This window comes from Akebia trifoliata, unplaced genomic scaffold (assembly GCF_017979445.1).
Source record: "Akebia trifoliata isolate Shusen 1 unplaced genomic scaffold, ASM1797944v1 Contig01396, whole genome shotgun sequence".
In the NCBI taxonomy this organism is placed as follows: Eukaryota; Viridiplantae; Streptophyta; class Magnoliopsida; order Ranunculales; family Lardizabalaceae; genus Akebia; species Akebia trifoliata.
The window spans coordinates 65,446-89,130 of NW_028237688.1; the positions used below are offsets into that span (position 1 = coordinate 65,446).

General features: G+C 32.2%; 2 long non-coding RNA genes and 1 pseudogene across 2 annotated transcripts; all 3 read left to right on the plus strand.

Moving 5' to 3' along the window:
• Positions 1-9,474: 9,474 nt before the first annotated feature.
• Positions 9,475-10,896, plus strand: LOC147380472 (uncharacterized). The gene is made up of 3 exons (XR_015175314.1): positions 9,475-9,648; positions 9,690-9,761; positions 9,881-10,896. It is a non-coding gene; the product is annotated as an uncharacterized LOC147380472 (long non-coding RNA).
• Positions 10,897-14,303: 3,407 nt separating this feature from the next.
• Positions 14,304-15,940, plus strand: LOC147380473 (uncharacterized). Its single transcript, XR_015175315.1, has 4 exons — positions 14,304-14,778; positions 14,967-15,095; positions 15,590-15,712; positions 15,825-15,940. It is a non-coding gene; the product is annotated as an uncharacterized LOC147380473 (long non-coding RNA).
• A 6,079-nt stretch (positions 15,941-22,019) lies between these two features.
• On the plus strand, positions 22,020-22,714 carry LOC147380474 (calcium-dependent protein kinase 28 pseudogene; annotated as a pseudogene).
• The last annotated feature ends 971 nt before the right edge of the window (positions 22,715-23,685 follow it).

Genomic DNA, 23,685 nt, shown 5'->3' on the forward strand with positions numbered 1-23,685 from the left:
ACACATTATTATAGTGCATCCTATAATACTCCATAAAAATTCTCAATTTTCTTAAAATTATTACATTTGAGTGATCATCATAAGAAATAGAACCTACATCTCCCAAATGAGAAACCATACCAAAGAAGAAATAAACCAAGCCCCTGCAACAACAACAACGTGTCTGGTTCTATTGTCGCAGCCAATTCCTTTCCATGAGCAACAATCTTCTCCGATCCAAGAAGAGAGACGATTTGAAGGATCTATTAGACTTTGTTTGAACTGAAGAAGAGCTTTTCTCTCGCTTTCAAAGCAATGCAAACCAGAATTTTCTTCTTGAATGCACCAGCTGAACTTGATGCACAATAGTAACACAACCGTAAAACTAAGGAACCTCATCATGGAATGGTGGTTTTATGTCTCAAAAAACTCAAGTCTTGTATTACTAAGGAAGCAATAGAGGATTTATAAATAGAAGAAGACTGATGGTTCCAAAGCGCGTCTGAGATCGAGACGTGTCGCTCGAGTCGTCTTGGTATCAAGTATGGACGAGATGGACGGACAAGTCAATTTCTCCGATGAGAAATAAAACCGTGTTTTAAAATCATTTGGACTGAAATCCAATGTTCCATTACCAAGTACAAGAGAAAACGTGTACAATTAACTCTCCTGACGTGACAAGGAAGAAGCAAAGAATCTTCCCCCAACCACTAACTCTCCTGACGTGGCAAGTGCAAGAATCATATATTTGTCTATCCAAGAAGACCTACGTCAAGGGTTATTTGGGACTATCAACAGTTTACATTGCTCAATGTTCACTCAATCGCTACTATCAACCACACAAAAAATAAATAAATATATATATATATATATATATATATATATATATATATATATATATATATATATATATATATATATATATATATATATATATATATATATATATTGCATTTATTGGAGATTCCATTGACTATGGTCAAGATCCCACGCTTCTGATATTTGTTAACTAAATACCCTACTCTCAATTCTCATATAATGAGAGATGGCAGAATAGGTGTTTGTTGATAGATAAAAAATTGGAAGATAAAAAAAAAAAATACCCCCACTTTTACATTTGAAGTTACTATTATTGACATAATTTTTGTCAAATTAATAAAAGTACAATCCCACAACCCCTACGATCATGTTTATTAGTTTTTAATTTTCTAAACTCATAGAAATATCTTTTTATTATGTTATCTCATGCAAGCAATGCTAAGAATCCCCATATTTTCAAACGGATGAAAAACCCCCTCTACGATGATGCCTCCTCTCCTCCGTACTTTCAAATTTTAAACCCTCCTCCCCTCCCAAATATTTTTGGTGATTTAGACACTCTTGTATCGTTTGATGAATATTTTACATACCCCCATGTTTTCAAAAATGTCCTTTTACATCAAGGCACCTCTCTACTAAATTGGTGGATATTGGAAATCCGTGTGTTTACAAACTAAAGATGTGTGCCCCTTTTTGACCTTGTTCTTCTTTTATTGACTAACAAAAAATAACTTAAATACCCTCATTTTCAACTTATCACTAAAGAATTACCACACATTTGGGGTGGCGTTCGCAAAAGTTGGTGTGGTAGAAGCACTCTAAATTGATTTTAATCTACTCAATTTGAAGATAGAGGGTAATTAATGTTAATCCATTCTCGTAGGTTTTGGTAAATATTTGAAATATTCTATGTTTTAAACTGATGACATTGTCTACATTGATTTCAGTCTTCTCTCATAGAGTACCAAGAAATGACTAGAATGCCCTTTTTTCTACTGCCAATCAAAAAAAAAAAAAAAAAACTCTTGAATTTTCTCCCTCAAATCAGTCATCTTGAAGCTCTTCAACCTTACCATTAAACGTATTCCAACCCCCCTGAAGAAAATTTTGGTTCTGCCCCTGATCTCACGTTAGTTAAAATTCTAAATTACAAAAAAGACTCTTCAAAATATTAAATGCTAAAATATCATATAAATTGGAGATTTCTATGAGTTTGAGACCCATTGTTTTGGTTCCAAAAGATGTGAGAGGAGGTAGTTTCGGTTCCCATGTAAGGTTGAATTCAGGAATATTTTATTGCAAATCAAATAAGCATTATTGGTGTCTCTTTAATCTTATTTGAGGTGTGGTGTTGGTGTATAACTTCATTAATTGTTGTTTTATAAGTAAAAGTTGGTGTGGCAATATAAATTCTCTAATTTAAATTAAAGAAAACAAAAGAAAAAAAAATAGTCCTAATTTCATCCAAGTCACCAAAGGTGATTTAAACATGCCTCTCCACATTTTGGTTGATATTAGAGATACCCTGTGCTCTCAAATTGACGACATTTTGGTTGATATTGTCGCAGTCAATTCCTTTTCATGTGCAACAATCTTCTTTGATCCAAGAAGAGAGACGATTTGAAGGATCTATTAAACTTTGTTTGAACACGATGCACAACATTAACACAACTGTAAAACTAAGGAATCTCATCATGGAATAGTGGTTTTATATCTCAAAGTCAAGTTTTGTATTAAAAAAGAAGCAATAGAGGATTTATAAATAAAAGAAAAATCAATAAATGGGTAACGAAAGAAAACGGGTCCAATTTATCTCTATTCAATAACTTGGATGACCATTAATGAACTTACTTATGGTTTGGAAATATTGAAGGAGTCAAAAGCTAATGTTTCTTCAAAAAAATCTTTGATTCTTAGCCTTTCTTACACGGCAAAATAAAAAAAATCTTACGAAGAATTGTCATGGTCAACAAGTCAATTTGTCAATTTGTTTACACAGTCTTTCCGTGTTTTTTTCCTTTTTTCAAAAAATGGGGTCAAGTTAATCTGTCGCGTTGTTTAAGGTGATTTAGACAAGACACCTTTGACTTAGGTATTGTGTATGAGACTAAAATAAATGACCTAAATGCACCTGATCATCTTTATATAACCTCTAGCAAAAAAAGTCCCTTAATTTTCTCTCCAAAACCTTTCATCTTCGACCTTTGTGAGAGTTAAAACTAAAATACCCTACATTTCTTCACTGCGTCAATTGGTAAAATTAATATTTTTCTTCAAAGAATTGTGATTGTAGTTAATTCGTGTGTTTTAGTCTTTTTCTTTCTCTAAAAAGATGTGACTGATATAGGGTCAAATCTTTTAAGTCATGTAGAAGAAAAATATCAGTCTTTTGCCCTCAAACATTAGATAACCATTAATGAATCAAAGTTTGAAAATATTGAGGACTAAAGACTGATAAAAGTCTTTGATTCTTTGCTTTTCTTAGATGGCAAAATCAACGTTTTTCTTCAAATAATTGTGATTATCACCAAGTCAATTTATCATTTTGTTTTTTTGTTTACAAACCTAACTGTTGTATTTTTATTTGAAAAACTCCCTTGGACTTTTGACATTTATCATATTTGTTAAATTTATCAAGTTTGTTACCCATCAAACCTGTAGCAGTGATCCATGTTATGAAATTCAATTGATGGGGTTAATTTGTTGCTTAACATATTTTCAAGTGGATCATAACTACATAAATTTGTGGTATCTAAAAATATGATTTGACGCTGCAGGGTTATAAAGAACAAAATTCTAAGAATTTTGAACAAAAAAAAAGTCAATTTTCTTTTTAAATTTGGGAGTCCAGTAGCCTTCGATTTTCAAACCATCTGAAACTTAAAAAGAATTGTTTTTTTTATTTTGTTATGTTGATTTTTTTCCATGAAATCTAAAGAGAATGAGGTGTTGGATTGCCAATTTAATAATCAATGTTGGCCCAAATACCTTTCATTCTAGTTTAACTCAATCTAAGGGTGTTTTTGTAATAAAATCCACCGGGTGAATCTCTCTTAAATCTTTTTCTTTCTTTCAAAAGATGTGACTGTCAGTCTGTCACAGGTTCAAATAAGACAAATGTTCAAAAAATTATTTTCGATCTCTTGATTTTTTATGGATTTACATCGCAGACATATCTGTTGATATTTTATTACAAAAACTCCGTTACACCATATGCCCGTGTCTATGTGCACTTATTCCTTACCCGTTTAATATTTAATTAATTTCATAAGAACATCAAATAATTAGCATTAAAAAAATACAGCCCTCTTAGATTCAATGGAAAAATAATAATAATTTTTTTATATAAAAAAATAGATTAAAAAAAAAAAAAACCTTTTTCTAGTCTTTAACCAAGTTTAGGAGTTACAATTTTCATAAATATTTCAAAAGGTGACTAATGTTAAAAAAATTACTAGTTAAGATGGCTTAATGTTCATTTTTCATAAAAAGAAAAGAATTTAATCTATTATTATTTTTTTTTTTTGGTTGAAAATTTTCTTTTGGGGGGCTTAATCTAGTCTAAATTGCACAATTGATGGAGTGCTTGGGAATCCAACATCATAGCTCTCAAGATATTTAAGGAAGAAATCATATTAAAAAAATTAGAATTCAATTTATTATATTTTTTGGGATTGATAAGATAGATGTATCAATGTATGCGTTATATAAAATAATAGTATACATTTGTCCCTTTGTATCGCCACAAAAATAATTATATTTATATGGGAAAAAAACTTAACTTTGTGGGTCAAATCTTTTTGATAAGTATAAATTTTATTTGAAATAATTGAATTAACCTTACCTTGCTATCACAACAAACTGTACTTGTGTCAAGAACTTACTCATGAAATCCCATCAAAAAAAGAGAAATTACTATTGAAAATAACATATTATTATTAAATTATCACATGTATGCTTGAAAAAAAAAATATCTCAAACAATTTAAAACAAAATAATAAATATAAAAATTTCATAGACAATCACACTCACAAATAACAAATAAAGGTGGTTTCAGACTTTCAGGTAGTTAGTTGATTTTAGGTTTTTTTTTTTTTTTTTTTGTGGGAAACAATATCCACCTTAAGATCTTGCCAAATAGATATAACATCGTAAATTATGTTTATGACTGGGACAAAACCTTGTTTGTATAATAGATGGTAAGCATTTATCCCTTTGTATCGACTCTGAAGTAATTATATTTATATGGGAAAAAACTCAGTTTTTGTAAAACAAAGATCCCAATGGTTGTAAGTCGAATCTTTTTTATAAGTATAAAATTTATTTGAAATTATTGAATTAACCTTTCCTAGCCATCACAACAAACTATACATGTATTATGAACTTTCTCATGAAAATCCCACCAAAAAGAGAGAAATTATTATTGGAAATAACATATTATTATTAAATTATCACATGTATGTCGAGAAAAAAATATATCTGACAATTACAAAACAAAATTTAAATATAAAAAAAATCATAGGCAATTACACTCACAAATAAAAATCACAACCCCCTCTTCCAAAAAAATAAAATAATAATAATAAAAGTTGGGAGAGAGGGAGAGCCTAAGACCTTTTCTCCTTCCAACAGTTTTCAAGTAGTCCCTTTTTGAAAAAATAGTTTTGGATTTCAAAAATGAAGATGATGGTTTAAGATAAATGAAAGATGGGGTGATTTTAGGTAGTTAGTTGATTTTAGGTAGTTTTTTTTGTTTTGTTTGAGTGGGAAACAATATCCACCTTAGGATTTTGCCAAATAGATCTAACATTTTCGATTATATATATAACAAGAACAAAAACCCTCTTTTGTATAATAGATTTGTTACGTGAACCAACCTTACTTTATAAATCATACTAACATGACTAACCGAGTAAGATTTCAAATCTTACTATGGGTTGTTGGACGTGCATAGATCATCAAATTGGCAACCCAACACATATTCTTCAAGATTTCTTGGAAATAATCAAATTCAAAAGAATAAAATTAAAAAAATTAAAAATCATTTTTGAGCTTGATCAAAACTTTTGAAAATGGATGTCTACCGAACTCCCCAGTTTAAAACTAAAATTCAACTGTAAAAATTAATTTTTTTTTTCTTCAGAGTTCTTAGAATTTTGTCCTTTATGACCCTATGGCATCAAATCATGTTTTTGGATGCTACAAATTGACATGGTTAGATCCACTCCAAGGTATGTTAAGTAACAAATTAACCCCATCAATTTGAATTTACCAACGTGGATCTAGGAATGTATATTTAGGTAGAACCGAACTGAAGTATTTCGGGTTTTTATCAAACCCCAATAACCTGAAAAATGCCCCCACCTTTACATTTGAAGTTACTATTATTGGTGTAATTTTTGTTAAATTAATAAAAGTATAATCTCACGACTCCTGTGATCATGTTTATTTGTTTTTAATGTTTTTAAAATTATAAAAATATCTTTTTATTATGTTATCTCACGCAGAGCGGTGCCAAGAATGACCATGTTTTCAAACTGATGAAAAGCCCCTCTACGATGATGCCTCCTCTCCTCCGTACTTACAAATTTTTTGGTGATTTAAACACCCTTAAACTAAGACACCCCTCTACTAAATGGATATTGGAAATCCGTGTGTTTGCAAACTAATGACGTGTGCCCCTTTTTGACCTTGTTCTTCTTTTATTGCTAATAAAAAATAACTTAAATACCCTCATTTTCAACCTATCACTAAAGAATTGCCACACATTTGGGGTGGCGTTAGCAAAAGTTGGTGTGGTAGAAGCACTCTAAATTGATTTTAATCTACTCAATTTGAGAACAGAGGGTAATTAATGTTAATCCATTCTTGTAGGTTTTGGTAAATATTTGAAATATTCTATATTTTAAATTGATGACATTGTCTACATTGATTTCAGTCTTCTCTCATAGAGTATCAAGAAATGAATAGAATGCCCTTTTTTCAACTGCTAACAAAAAAAAAAACTCTTGAATTTTCTCCTCCAAATCAGTCATCTTGAAGCTCTTCAACCTTACCATTAAACGTATTCCAACCCCCCTGAAGAAAATTTTGATTCTGCCCCTGATCTTACGTTAGTTAAAATTCCAAATTACAAAAAAGACTCTTCAAAATATTAAATGCTAAAATATTATATAAATTGGAGATTTCTATGAGTTTGAGACCCATTGTTTTGGTTCCAAAAGATGTGAGAGGAGGTTGTTTCGGTTCCCATGTAAGATTGATTCCAGGCATATTTTATTACAAATCAAATAAGCATTATTGATGTCTCTTTAATCTTATTGAGGTGTGGTGTTGGTGTATAATTTCATTAATTGTTGTTTTATAAGTAAAAAGTTGGTGTGGCAATAAAAATTTTATAATCTAAATAAAACAAAACCAAAGGAAAAAAATAGCCCTAATTTAGACATGCCTCTCCAAATCTTGGTTGATATTAGAGATGCCCCATGCCACTCTATATACACCACTGCATAGTCATAAAGGACAAAATTCTAAAAATTTTGAAAAAAAAAAAAAAAAATTGTAAAATGTTAATTTTCCTTTCAAATTTGGGTGTTCGGTGGCCATCGATTTTCAACACCATCTGAAACTCAAAAAGAAATCTTTTTTTAATTTTGTTCTGTTCGATCTGATTTTTAACATGAAATCTAAAGAGAATGAGGTGTTGGCCCAAAGACCCTTCATCCTAGTCTAAAAGCTTGGTCTAGTAACAATATCTCTTAAATCTTTTGCTTTCTTTCAAAAGATGTGACTGTCAGTCTGTCACAGGGTCAAATTAAATAAATGACCAAAAAATTCATTTTCAATATCTTGAAAAAATCTTTTGATTTTCGATAGATTTACTGTGCAGACATTTTTGTTGATATTTTATTACCAAACTCCGCTACTCTATACGCCCATGTCTAATTGCATGTATTCCTCACCTGTTGAATATTCCTTATAAATTTGAAATGTTAATTAATTTCATAAAATATCAAATCAAATAATTAGCATTAAAAAAAAACACAGTCCAATTAGATTCAATGGAAAAATAATAATTAAAAAAAAAAAAAACCCCTTTTCCTAGTCTTTAACCAAGTTTAGGAGTTACTCTTTTCATAAATATTTCAAAAGGTGACTAATATTAAAAAAATTACCAGTTAAGATGGCCTAATATTCATTTTTCAAAAAAAGAAAAGAATTTAACCTATTATATTTTTTTTTGGTTAAATTTTTTTTTTTCAGGGCCTTAATTTTGTCTCAATTGCATGATTGATGGAGTGCTTGGGAATCCAACATTATAGCTCTCAAGATTTTTAAGGAAGAAATCATATTAAAAAAATTAGAATTCAATTTATTATATTTTTTGGGCTTGAAATATTTTGCTTGATAAGATAGTTGTATCAATGTATACCTTATATAATATAATAGTAAGCATTTATCCCTTTGTATCGACTCCGAAGTAATTATATTTATATGGGAAAAAACTCAGCTTTTGTAAAAGAAAGTTCCTATTGGTTGCGGATCAAATCTTTTTTATAAGTATAAAATTTATTTGAAATGATTGAATTATTAACCTTACCTTGCCTTCACAACAAACTATACATGTGCTATGAGCTTAATGGTGAAAATCCCACTAAAAAAAGAGAAATTATTATTGAAAATAATATATTATTATTAAATTATCACATGTATGCTTGAGAAACAAATATATCTGACAATTACAAAACAAAATTTAAATATAAAAAAAAATCACAGACAGTTACACTCACAAATAAAAATCATGACACCCTCTTCCCAAAAAAAAAAATGAAAAATTTGAGAGAGAAAGAGAGAGAGTAAAACCTTTCCTCCCAATAGTATTCAAGTGGTCACTTTTTGAAAAAATGGTTTTGCATTTCAAAAATGAAGAGGATGGTTTAAGAGAAATGATAGATGGCGTGGTTTAGGTAGGTAGTTGATTTTAGGTAGTTTTTTTTTAATTTTTTGTTTGAGTTGAAATCAATATCCACCTTAGGATCTTACCAAATAGATCTAACACCGTAGATTATATTTATCATTAGGAGAAAAATCCTTTTTGTATAATAGATTTGTTACCTGGACAAACCTTACCTTATAAATCATACCAACATGACTAATCGAGTAAAATTTCAAATCCTACTAAGGGTTGTTGAGCCTATAGGGATCATCAAATTGGCAACCCAACACATATTCTTCAAGATTTCTTGGAAATAGTCAAATTTAAAAGAATAAAATTAAAAAAATTAAAACAATCAGTTTTGAACTTGATTGAAACTATTGAAAATCAATGTCTACCGAACTCCCAAATTTAAAATTAAAATTCAATTATGAAAATTAATTTTTTTTCTTCAAAGTTCTTAGAATTTTATCCCTTATGACCCTATGGCATCAAATCATGTTTTTGGATGTTACAAATTAACTTGGTTAGATCCACTCCAAGGTATGTTAAGTAACAAATTAACCCCATCAATTTGAATTTACTGACATGGATCTAAGGATGCATATTCGGGTCGAACTGAATTTTTGGGTGGGGTTCGGGTATCACTAAATCGACACTACAAAAATGCAAGCTTTTAGCGACACATTTTTCCGACGGCCAGAGTAATACGTTTTTATGATAAAGGGTATTAAAAATTAAAACCTGCGCGCAAAAACTAACGGATTTTCGTACAAACACTCTCTCCCTATCAACGAAATTTCGTGAAGATACTCTCTCTCTCTCTCTCTCTCTCTCTCTCTCTGTAGCAATCTCTTCTCATCTCCTTTATAGTTAGGGTTTTGATTTAATGGCGGAAACTCCCCTTCTAACAGGTCTCTCTCTCTCTCTCTCTCTCGATATCTTAATGTTGCAGATTTTCACATTCTCTGAAGTTTGGAGAATCCAAATCGCAGATTTCGTAGCTCTTTGAGCTCGGCCGAACGAGGTATGATTCTTATAAGATTTTTAGGGTTTCTTTCTCCCATCGAATTCGATGGATTTATGGTTTAGAATTAAGCTTTTGTCCTTCATCTATGTACGATATTTGGGGGAGATTTTCAACAGAGATTGCTTGAATCTGAGCAAAATTTGCTGGTTTTAGAGATCCAGATAAACAAGATTACTCAATTAGTAGGTACAATCCTGAAACTCCAGATTCTGTATAATTGATTTGAGAGTTTTTTTTTTTTGGTTCGATTATGAGGGATTTTAGCATTTGTGACTCGATGTTTCTTGATTTATAGTTTTAAATCAACCCAAATATTACTTCATTTCACCCAAATATTCTCATTCTGTAAGCAAATTTTTTGTTTTGTTACTTCATTTCAGATTTTGTTTCATTTGTTCATACAGGATTTGTTCTAAACTAGTGTTTATTCATATATCTATGAGCAAACACTAAATTAATTTGAATTTGATGTCTAGAATTTTTGGATAATATCCAAAATTTTGAATACAAATTTGAATTGGATTCGGATTTTCAAGTGTCCATTGACTGACCTACTATTTAATACAAACAAAGTCATTAAAAAACATTCTTTTTTTTATGAGGGAAGTAATGGTGTGTGTTCTGTTTTGTTCTTGTTTTGATTATCTTTCTTTCTCTAGTTCTGTCCTTTGTTAATGAAAAGAAAATATAATGAGATAGTGAGGTTTGGGTATTATCTTTGATTTGGAAAAGAGCCTTTTTTTTAGAAAAAAAAAATGAAATATTAGACTCTTGATTAAGGTGTTGGGTTCACAAGGAACCCTTACTTCACTTGTAAGTGATGTTAATATGATCTTTATTGGAGTAGTTTTTGAGGTGTTTCGAGATTTGAGTATGAAGTTTCTTCATTTGAGTATCTTCAATTTATGTGTCTAGTGCAAAATTAAATTGAATAAGGCATGTGGTTTGTTGTTTTTTTTTTGTCTAGGGATCTGATTTGAGCTCTTGGGATCTATTTTATTTTGCTTCACTTGCAAGTCTTGTTTCAATTGTTCTTTCTAACTTCTTTGTTGTAGTTTTGTTTTTGGTTTTGAGTTCACACCTATATAAGAGTGTTTTGGGGTTTAAAAGCCTATTTCGTTTTGAATCTGGTTTGTCTTGTTAGAGAGAGAAACATTGCAAGTGACCATTGGAAAGGTTGAAGAAAACCTACAAAAGCTGCAAACAAAGAAATTTCAGTCACCACTATACCGGCAGGTATTATATACTTTAGCTTGTTAAGATTCTTTCTTTTATTTCTTCTCAGTTCTCTAGACTGAGAAATCATAGACAATTCATGTGGCTAACCCTGTTTATATAATGGTTTGACTATGTTAAGATTAATTCAATTCTCATGGGATGGACAGAACTAGGTATCGTCTAATGGTCTCTGATTGTAGACGAAATTCACCCAGAAAACAGCAATGTAAAGTGCTTCCTTAACACAACATTTGTTTCATGTAGCTTGGTATATGTCTAGTGGATTGGTGATCGCAGTCTACCAACAACATCACCATAAATAGGTGCACATGCGGCTGTGAGACCCATCATTGGAGGTCCTTCATTAGAAAGACTGATCATTTGAAGGTGCACATAGGAGATCCCTTAAGTGTAGAATTGACTCACCCATTACATGATTCATAAACTTTTCTGATTGGCCTGATATAACTTCCTGATTTTGCTGAAAGGATAAAATGGTTCAAGTTTGGGCTACAGGAATAACTTGTTGTATGATCCTCAGTGCCACCTGCTGCATATGTGCCATGTGTAGCTATTCCATTGGCTGCACACTGCCCTTATGTTCCACCTTATTTCTAACTGTAGATTATTCTGATACCTTACATCCAAAAGTAGAGCTTGCATTCGATTGCTTAATAGACTATGGAGTATTTAGATACTTTAGCCTTTTAAATTGTAGTCTTGATTATGAACTGTCTAACAAAGGCATAGATTTATCCGTGTCTAATACATTAAATTTAGAAAACCTGAATGGGACAGGCTATATCAGATGGAAGCTGCATTTATTGCAGGTGGGTAATGTATTGCTAGAAACTTTCAGGGTCACATTCTATAGGCTACGAAGGCAATTTGGGGACCTAAGGTGCCCTCTAAGATTGCATTTTTCATTTGGACAGCAGCTTGGGATAGCATGCTCACTTTGGATCACCTTATTTGAAGGGATTTTTGCTCCCCCAATCTCAGTTTCACGTGTAGGCATGATGGGGAGTCTGTAAATCACCTTCTGCTTCATTGTCCATTGGCGATGGAGATTTGAGGGTATTTTTTAGGCATCTTTGGTGTGGTGGGGTGCATTCCACAATCAATGAGAGACTTTTTTGACTAGTGGCTAACCTTAGGTGCAGCCTTTAAGGGAGCGAAGCAGATTTGGTGGTCCCTTGCTCTGTTAGCAGTATGTTGGGGTAGGAATCAGCGCGTGTTGATGAGAAGGAAGCTTCTTTGCAGGATATGTCAGTGTCTATAAAAGGTTTTCTTTTTTCTTGGTGTAAAGTCTTTGGGTAGTTTCATGGAGTCTTTTTTTATGACTTCACGGGGAGATGAGATCGGTTTTCTAGTATGTAGTTTTTAGTTTGTAATCTGCATCAGGAAGTTCCTTATTGGTCACCTCAACCAAGTTTAATAAAATTGCATTTACCTATCCAAAATAGCTATAGGGACCACTCACTTGGCTAATTCCATGGTAGGCACCCAAATTTATAGTATACATTTACTAGATTAAAAGTCTTGACATATGCGTCGTTCTACAATAGAATATACCAACAAAAAGAGAAACCTAGAGCAATACACTGTGCATAGAGTTTGAACAGAAGAGGAATCTAGGGTGAATGAATGTGCAGAAAATAAGGACTGATATGAAGAAATACATACTCATTACTCATTGAATTCTGAGGAACAATAATTACTGGAGTATCCAGTGATAGGTCCAGCTTTATGGCAGAGGCTCCATCTATCTCATACTTATGAATCAACCACGCAAATCCTCCAACTTTATCAACAAGTTTAATTGCTTCTTCAGTGTTTGGAGTGGCAAGTTCCATAAAGTACATAGTCACCTGTAGAAGCATTTTTAAGCAATTTTATCATGACATGAAAACAGAACTAATCACTTCTAATAAGTACAAATTTGGGCAAACAATATGAATGTGAACTAAAAGCAGAAAAAACCATATGTTAGCACAAATACAACAGAAGCTCTTATCTTTTGTTAGTTGATCAAAAGCTCTTATCTTCTTCTTTTTTCATTGTTTTCTAACCAGAATGAATTCAACTCAAATCATGAATTCAACTCTTCTTGGTAGGTGGTTGTGACAGTTTGACTCAAATCATAATTGGAGGAGAGTGATGTCTACTAAGAGAGGAGAATGGTGAGGGATGGGAGTAAAGCAAGGAGGCTCTCTCTTCAAGAAATCATCATCAATGTTATAGGTTTTATGTTCTTTTGGTGCAAAGTCTTCAGGAAATTCTAGGTACCTGCTTTATAGCTCTATAGGATAAATATATGTAATACCATTGCACTCAATTTAGCCAACCCCATATTTTTGGAATAAGGTTTTGATGATGATGCATTTTGCATAATACAATTCATATATTCTGAAGAAGAGAAGCATCTAAGGCAATCTTTCAAATAGTTTCATTCAACAATTTATTTTAATTTCAGAAGGAAACTATGTGATCATATCTGTCAATGCTCAACTAACACACTGTAGCCATCTCCAGGTGATTCATGATGATATCTACACTCATTCATCACTTGTTTATGTGCAAAAGTGATGCTGCCAGTTAGAAAACTCTTAATCAAAGCTTATGCAACTCTAAATCCTAACGAAACTTTTTGTAGTAGGGTGGGAAGATTTGTAGGTAACTGGGGAAATTTCATTTCTGAAATAGCTATTTGCTCTCATTTTGGTCATTTCCCCCTCTAGTATCTGCTTTTTCTCCTTTTGGAATGATTCCTTGTATCATCTTTTCCTCGTTCAATAAAATTGTGTCATCAATCCAAAAAACGGTAGATGCTTGTTACTTCCATCAGATGAAATGAGTTCAAATTTTGGTACTTGTGAATAACTTTCAGATAGAATACCGATACTTGTAATTCTAGATGACATCCCATGATCTAGTAGTGACAACACATTGACATATCAAGTTTGGAATGTAGACACATCACTACTTAAGGACTAGTAAAGGGCTCAAGTTAGATTCAATTCCCAAAGTAAAAGACCCACCAATGTCAACTATTAACAAAAAATGATCTGCAATTTAAGAAAGGAATTTTACCTATCAATAAAATAAACAAATTTATGAAAGGACTGATATATATTTATGTTAATGCTCTATATTGGTAACAACAGGGGCACAAAGAGTACCTGAGGAACTACCAGTTACCAAATCCTCGTACTTACGCCAGCTCAAAAGGATATACTTTTGCCAAGGGTCAGACTGGTTAGTGACTTTCCATCTTATATTTATATTCATTCAGTTTGGCATGGTTGCGGAATTTTCTCAAAACTTGTATAATATCTTCCTGTTTTTACATCATGCAATCTGCCCTGATGATTTTTTCCTTCCCATATTTTTTCTATGGAGGAATAATAGGAAACATCAGGCATTTACCACATTCAACCCTGAAAAAGGCTAGAAAAAATAATATTTGTGTGTGTGTGTGTGTTTTATGTGTGCATGCGCGTGCGAGTGTGTGTGCTCTTTCCTGGGGTTAATGCCTTTAATGCATTTGTTACTGGCATTTCTCTTTGTTATAATACTTAAAGGTGGAACATGGTTTGCTTAGCCAACCACAGTAGTTGGGATAAAACTCATGATTGTTTCATGACACTGCTTTCATTCTGACAAGGGATTTCTTTTTAACTGGATATTATTCTTTTCCACTTGAATTCAGATCAGCTATATTGTAATATTTGCTTACATATCTCTGACTTTGGGAGATGCACCTCATTCATCTTCGTTCTATATTTCATCAAAGGTATGATTTTATCAGTTGAACTCTTTTTCATTAATTATGCACTTAAATAAATTAATTTTAGTTTCCCTTTTTTTGTATTCCTTTATTTGACCTGTCATCTTTGCTGCCAAATGGGTACTTTTATAGCACTTTCATATCATTCTTTGATCTTATGCACTTATTGTTCTGTGCTGATCGCTGGATTATAGGTACTGCTTGGTCTTTCTGGAGTTCTGGTGGTTATGCTCTCTGTACTTGGATCCGTTGGATTTATCAGTGCCATCGGAGTAAAATCTACATTGATTATAATGGAAGTCATCCCTTTCCTTGTTTTGGCTGTAAGTTGCTTAAATTTATAGGCGTTATCATTATTGATTCTTTTGACCTATGATGATTTTAAGAAGTTGAGGTCAGAGATAAATAGCATCTTTTCTATTTTGTGTCATTGGGGCTAAACTATGTATTTAAGTTTATGTATTTTCTTTTTTTGGGTTTCTTTCTCATTACACAACATATGATAACATTTTTTGGCATATGATCGTGTACCCCCGTTAACAAAAGAAGAAAAAAAAAAAGATCTTAAATCTCAAACAGTCTAATTAAACACACAATCCAGTAGTGTCTCCTTACAAAGAAAGAAAAATCCAATATCCGTAATCTTCTGAATGATCACAAATATTCTCATTCCCTGAGATCACCTAGAAATCAAGAAACCATAAATATTTCAACAAAAACTAATCTTGCATGAACAAACAAATGTTCTCTGTTTTACTGAGAATAGCTACAAGTTCAGCTTAGACAGAAAAAGACTAAAGTGTTCATGCAACAACAGATTGTGAGAGATGCTGAGGTACTTAGACTAAAGGAGAAACTAGAGTCTTTGGAGCAACAACAGATTGTGAGAGATGCTGAGGTGGAAAGACTTAAGGAATTGATCATTACTCTAATGAGAAAGGTAAATTCTCACAATTCTCATTGATAATTGAATATGTTATGTTTTAAAATATTTTATTAATAAATAAATATTGATTGATATGACTAATTTGATTAATGTATATGAAGTGCAGGTTGATGAGCAGCACAATCAACCCGACAATGATTGGTGTCAACAACAACCACCATAATAAATAGTTTTTATTTTTTGAGTGACAAACATGGATTTATAAGCATTGGATTTGTAAGCATCAAACATGAATTCATAAGCATTGACTATTAATTCAATCGACTTATTATTTTGTTATACTTGTCTCTTAACTAATTTGATTTACTAAGTAATTGTGTTTAATTAATAGGTTGTATAAAAATAGGTATTTAATTATAAATAATTTTAAAATTAAAAAATATCTTATTAGCGACGGCTATTAACCCCACTATAAGCATTTAAAATCGTATTTATAGTTATGGTAAAAAATTAATTAGCGGCGGTCACTCCTGTCACTATAGGTCTTATTTATATCTATAGTGACGGTAATATAATCAATTAGCGGCAGTTTGTGACCGTCAACATAGATCTCATTTATATTTATAGCGACAGTAATAATTTCAATTAGCGGCGGTTTTTGACCGTCACTATAGGTCTCATTATACCTATAGCGACGGTAATACATCAATTAGCGGCGGTTTTTGACCGCCACTATAGGGCTTCATATGGCCCTTAGCTACACCACCTATAGTGGCGGTACACGTGGCCATCACTATTAATAATAGCGGCGGTTTTTTGGTATTTGCAACGGTTTTTGACCCCCGCTAAAAGCCTAAAATTTTGTAGTGCGAAATAAAGTATTTCGGATTTTTATCAAACCTCAATACCCAAAATCGAATTGAAAATTTCGAGTTTAAAATCGGTTCTAGGTTTGGTTTGAGTAACTCAAAAATTCAAAATTTTGAATTTTGAATTTTTTGTTCACTTAAATTTTAGTTTTGATTTTAATTCTGATTTCGGATTTGAGTTCGAGTTCGAGTTCGGGTAAACTTATATAAACTCATATAAAGTATACATTATACATATGTTTTTTTTTTCTTTGTGAAGCCGCATATACCAACAACCCTAGTACATGTTCAACGGTTAAATATAACTAATTTTATGTGGAGGGATATATAGAGATTCGAAGGTATGACCTAAGGAGCAAACCCAGTCACCCTTGCCATCTCAACTAACCTCTGATGGTACATTATACACATGTAACCTTCTATAAATTTATATAAAAATACAATTACATCATTATTTTTTGCATTATCCAAAGTAATATCAAAAGTTTTATTAGAAATTTCGTAATCTCTTATGATAAATATTATTTATAATTTCATTAATTACGACAATACTAAGTTTTGAAGATAATAATGTAAAAGATATTTTTATGCAACAATTCCTCTTCATGTGCAACCATCTTCTCCGATCCAACAAGAGAGTCAATTTGAAAGATCTATGAGACTTTGTTTCAACTGGAGAAGAGCTTTTCTCTCACTTTTGAAGCAATGCACATTCGAATCTTCTTCTTCGCTACACCAACCGAACCCGATGAACAATAGTTAACACAACCATAACACTAAGGAATCTCATCATTCAATGATGGTTTTATTTTTCAAAATCAAGTTTTGTATTAAACAAGAAGCAATGGAAGATTTATATATAGAAAAAAAATCTATATTCGTTGGAAGAATCCAAATATACAACGACGGTCAGGGACAAGACCATCGCTATGCAATGTCGCTAAAAGTTTATTTTCCTGTAGGTAACGAATCGGTAAACTCATTCAAGACGACTTAGTACCCACCATGGACGAGATGAGACGGGAAACCGAGTTTTAAAATCATTAGGACTGAAATTACCCGTTTGATAGTTACTTGAATCTGCTGTCAGAAACTGAAATATTGAAAAGCCGTTTGATAGAATTTTGTAAAAGTATTGTGCTGTTTATCAGAATCTGATAATTATTGTTTGATATCGCTTCTGAAATCTAATGTATTAGGGTAAAATGATTAAAATAACCTTAAGGTTGATAGTACACCCAAAATGCATAAAAAATTACTAGAATACCCTTATAAATATATAATTATATTAAATATATATAAATATAATAAATTTATATTAAAATTTTATAAAATAATTATTTTAATTTTAAAATATTTATAATTCTTTAAAAAATTATCTACCCAACTTAGGTGTCAAATTTTTATATGTGAATCCACATGAAAACATTATCTAAATCAATGCTTTTGGTTTTGAGCAAAAGATGAACTTCCAGTTCGACTCAAGCAAAAGATCGAAACGGGTTGGCCGATAAATTTATGGAAAGCCTCTTATACATGAGAAACATAAAGAATTCACTATTACCACAAACAATAATACATAATGATATTCAAATTTTCAAATTCCAAAAATTTTACTCCAAAAATGAGAAAAAAATATTTTTTGGAGTGACAATCCGGACCAGGACCTCTTCAATGGAATAGGATGGTTTATTTCCACATGGCAGCTGAGTTTACAGAACTCAAGAGGAGTCTATGATTTTGCCTCTTAGCAAGTCCTTATGTGACAAGGTTTACTCCAATAACAGTCCACCACGTGGCATTAAAAAAAAAAATGTAAAATAAAAAACTAATTACTCCTAATCCTATACTGCAAAAAAAAAACCAAAAAAAAAAAATTTATTTTCACGAAGGGTTCTACATCAGATGGCGGTCTGGATATGCTACGTCACCCTTCACTATAGTGAAGAGTTCTGGGGTGTCGTTCCAGAATTATTAATAAGTAAAACAAAAAAAACTAAATAATCTTTTATTTTTTTTACCTCAAGAACCCCAACGACGGTTCTGCAATTGCGTTTCTACTGCGAACCATAGAATCGAGTGCCAATTTACTCTATTGCAACTAAGTACCTTTGAACTCTAGGATTTTGGTTCATTATTTGAGGATTCTCAAGCTCTTTGTCTTCTTTTGGTCCTCTGTTCTTGCGATCTTCGAGGGTTTTGATAGAGATGATTTAGAAGGAGAATCGAGGGCGCGTTTGGGTTCTTTGATTAGGGTTTTTGCTGTTGTTGAATCCATTTTAAGAACATTTGTTTAAGCTGCTGTGTGCGGTTCTGTTAATGGCGACAGAAGAGAAGAAGAGAAATGAGGTTAGAAACGCAAATTTGTAACAAACGGTAATTCCGATCAAAACTCAAATTTTCAGCGCAAACGCACTGAAATCCGCGTTTTCATTACCGAGTATGCTTTTCAATCTCGTCCGAGTCAATAAACTCGGATGAGTCAACTAGGATTTTATAGATAATTAATTTCTTTTAGATTTTAAATATTTATTATATAAATATTCATATCACTTTATAACTTAACATTTCTTACTTTTGTGTTATTTTATTACAAAATTATAATTATTTTAATTTAAATATATGTAAATTAATCCATGTTAACCGAGTTTAATTGATTATCTCATATGAGATGAGTTGACTCGTTCGAGACAACTCGATTTCGTCTATGGACGAGACGAGAGGTCAAACCGAGATTGAAAGCCATCTTACCAAAGAGAAAACGTGTACAAATAGAACATAACCAAAGAATAAGAAATAAAATAAATTAAGAGTCCTGAATTTCAAACTCAATGTTGAAGTAACATTGAAATTGTATCTACACAAACATAGATTATTTCATCGAGATACGAGTGAGAAGTATCTAGGGTTCTGTGCACACCAATGTCAATTTCAATGTTCTCCAGCTGGACTCTATATATAATTTGAAAACAAAATACAATAAAGGAACGTGTTTTATCATTGTAAGTCCAACTTAGTAAGATTTATAATCTTACTTAGCTAGTAAGGAAAGTCTTTTTCTTATTTCATAGTTGTAATATTTCTATGAAAACCAATATCCCTGAAAAAATGGGATGATTACGTGTACGTGGTGGATTGATTTTTTCCTCACAAACCAACACTGTTTTGACATGTGACACCATGGTTTTAAAACTCGTCCGAGACTGAGACGTATCATCGAGTTAACTCGGTATCAGAGTTGAATGAGACTAGTTCACAAAGTTACTTTTTTGATCGAGATTTAGGACTCACGTTCAATTTTTTGATATTTTGAACGAGATGTCTCAAACGTATAGAAAAACTCGTTCGAGACAACCCGATATCGAGCTTGGATGAGACGAGACGAGACGCGAAATTGAGTTTTAAAATCACGTGTGACGTTGATGACATAAGCAATAATAAGAGAATTTTTCTCTCCTACCCATAGTAAAAAAAATGAAATTAGAAGATGAAATTATATGAATTTCAAAACAAAAAAAAAAAAAGTTATTTTTGACCGTTGTATTTTAATTTTAAATTTGAGTGCTCAGCAGCCGTCCATTTTCAACATTAGTTTTTTCATGAAATCTAGAAGGTTGTAGTGTTTGATTGCCAATATAATAATCTATGTGGATTCCACAATACTTTTAAAGATTTGAAATCTAAAATTTAAGATTTCTAAATAGTGAATCTGCGGGCAAGAGAGATAAATTTATCTCTTATTACTTACGTCATCAGCACCACATGTCAAATAGGTGTTGGGATGTAAGCAAACAATTACTCATACATGGTTTGACTAGTTTTTTAACTTTTAACCAGTATTTTATTTTCAAATTTAAGAACAAATGCGTAAAAAATAAACCGTTGATCTTACCGGTTAAACCGGTACACTATCAAAATTGATGATTCTTAAGTGATTTCTGATTTTTAATAAATCAAATCAATAATGTAAATAAATCCGATTGGACCGGGTCAAACCGTCGGTCTGATTTTTGAAACACTGATTTAGACATGCCACCTTGACATAGGTATTTTGTATAAGTCTAAAATAAATGACGTAAATGCATGTGAGATCATCTTTAACCTCTAGTAGAAAATCCCTTGATTTTCTCTCCAAAATCTTTCACCTTCAACTTCATTTAAAATATTTTTTACTACCATCTTCAATTTTCTCTCCAAAATCTTTCATCATCTTCGACCTTTGTTAAAGTTTTTTTTACTACTATTTTCAGTCTCAAGAGGCTATCTCACCAACAACTGACCTTCAAGAACAAGATAGGATTTTGGAGAAATAGAATGATAGAGTTTTGGATAGAAAAATCTAGGATTTCTAACAAAGTACATTGAAGTTAAGATGAGATAGGTCAAATACATTAGAGTTAGTTTTCCCGAAGAGGGTAATCGTTTGAACTTTGAAGATTAACAACTTGAAGTTGATCCATTTTCTCCAATAAAATTTACGGAAAACAAAATCTTTATTGATTCTACTTTCTATTCTTTTTATGAAGAGAAGGAATCTTTTTATTGAAGGATTGAGAAAAAAAATCTATCTGAATCTCCTGTGGTAATGATTTGGAAGATCCAAAACCAAAAATAGTGGTATTTATTAATAACAACATAAGACATTGAAGATTGAATAAGTTAAAAATAGTTTACTGAAGAGATTAACAGCTTGAAGATGACCCATTTCCTGAAAGAAACTAAAACCGATAGATGCCAAAGATAAGGGTATTTATGTCATTTTAACCATACTGCCCCATTTTTTTAATAATTAAGACCCCCCTCTACCAAAAATTAGTGGATATTGGAAATCCGTGTGTTTTCAAACTAACGGGGTGTGCCCTTTTTTGACTTTGTTCTTACTTTATTGACTAACAAAAAATAACTTAGATACCCTCACTTTCAACCTATCATCAAAGAATTACCATACATTTGGGGTGGCGTTAGTAAAAGTTGGTGCGGTAGAATCTTAATTGATTTTAATCTATTCAATTAGAGGACAGAGGGTAATTAATGTTAATCCATTCGTAGATTTTGGTATTAGATGCTCATTAGATGACGAGCATCGCATCCGAAGAACAAACATCATTTTGGATGATTAAAAGATGAATAAATAATTATAAATTGTGGGCCCAAAATCCAGACGCCTCTTTTGCATGCATGTGCTACACCAAAAGGAGCAGCCATTAAAGAAGAAACCACGTGGGGGTGGGAGTGATCCAAGCCTTGCAACGTACGTCTCCATGGGTATAGTTTTATAGAAAAACAGTCGTCCATGACATATGGAACCATGGTCAAGCACACTCAATGACTACAGTGGTCCATGACACAAGACCATTGTCAAACGCACTCAATACTCATCTGGGTGGGACTGTGGGACCCACAGTGTCAGTTGGTAGAGCCGTTGAACGATAAACTCCAAACTACAAACTAAATATATTCTTATTTAGCCAATTGATTCTACGAAGAACTTCTTCTGTTAAACCATTATTTATTTATTTCAATCTCTCAGAAAACACACGCACACACACACATGAAGAAATCAGCTTCGACTTCAACTTCAACTTCAAAACCCTCCTCAGTTCTTCCATATCAGACCCAAAGCCTAAGAGAGTTCTACCTAATAAACAAAAAACTAGGGCAAGGTCAGTTTGGCACCACATATCTCTGCACAGAGAAGTCCACAGGTGACCAATATGCGTGCAAATCCATCCCAAAAAGGAAACTTCTTTGCAAAGAAGACTATGAAGATGTGTGGAGAGAGATCCAAATAATGCACCATTTATCTGAGCACCCAAATGTGGTGAGGATCAAAGGCACTTATGAGGACTCTGTGTTTGTTCATTTGGTTATGGAGCTCTGCGCGGGTGGTGAGCTTTTCGATCGAATTGTTCAAAAGGGCCATTATACAGAGAGGAAAGCTGCACAACTCATCAAGACTATTGTTGGGGTTGTTGAGGCTTGTCACTCTCTTGGGGTCATGCATAGAGATCTCAAGCCTGAGAATTTCTTGTTTGCTAGTGTCGGTGAAGATGCGGCGCTTAAAGCCACCGATTTTGGGTTGTCGGTGTTTTATAAGCCAGGTTGGTTAATGGGTATCTTCCATTTTGGATTAGTTCTTGATTTTATGTTCTTTTGATTTCTATTTTTGGGGTTTTATCCAAGTTTTGATGTGGGTATGTTTTCATAATCTATTAGAAGGAATTGGGTTTAATTGTTATTGGTCGTTGATGCTTATGATCTGGGTTTGAAATGAGCAGCATATTGAAATTGGAATTTGAGCAAAAGTTATGCATGTTTTGAGGAAAATTCTTTACTGTTAATTAAAGTTTTATAAGTAAAAGTTGGAGTGCCACTCTCAAGGTAGGGGGAAAAAAAAAAAAAAAGAAAAGATAACAGCTTTAGTGGACATAATTCAAATAATAGGGATGGAAATCAAAAAGAGGATAAACTAGCAACGTGGCACTAAGTACTATTTTGTTTGACGGGCATATTATTGACGCATAGTAAACGCACATCTGGATTGTTTGGAAATTTTTTGCAGCAGTCTATTCATCTTAATTTTTTTTACAATCCTTATCTTTTTCATGACTTAAATTCAAATCCAACCAGAGGCATTTTTAATTGAAATAACAAAACCCTTGTCTTACTAATGTAGTAAGATTTTAATCTTTACTGAGGGTTATTTTACTCATATGGATAACCACATCACCAGTCTAACACTACTACCCTCACAATTTTGACGTGGATATGCATACATAATCGTAAATGATTTTTACTCGTATCACGAGAAAAAACATCTATGGTTATGTGAACATCCCACATAAGATTTGTGAGAATCGCAGTAAATACTCATTCCAGCATTTTTCTTTTGGTAACTATTTGAAATATTCTATGTTTTAAACTGATGACATTGTCTACATTGATTTCAGTCTTCTCTCATAGAGTACCAGGAAATGACTAGAATGCCCTTTTTTCAACCTCTAACAAAGAAAAAAAAAAAAAAAAAAAACTCTAGAATTTTCTCCCCCAAATCAGTTATCTTGAAGCTCTTCAATCTTACCATTAACGGTATACCCTCCGGAAGAAAATCCTGGCTCCGCCCCTAATCTCACATTAGTTAAAATTCTAAATTACAAA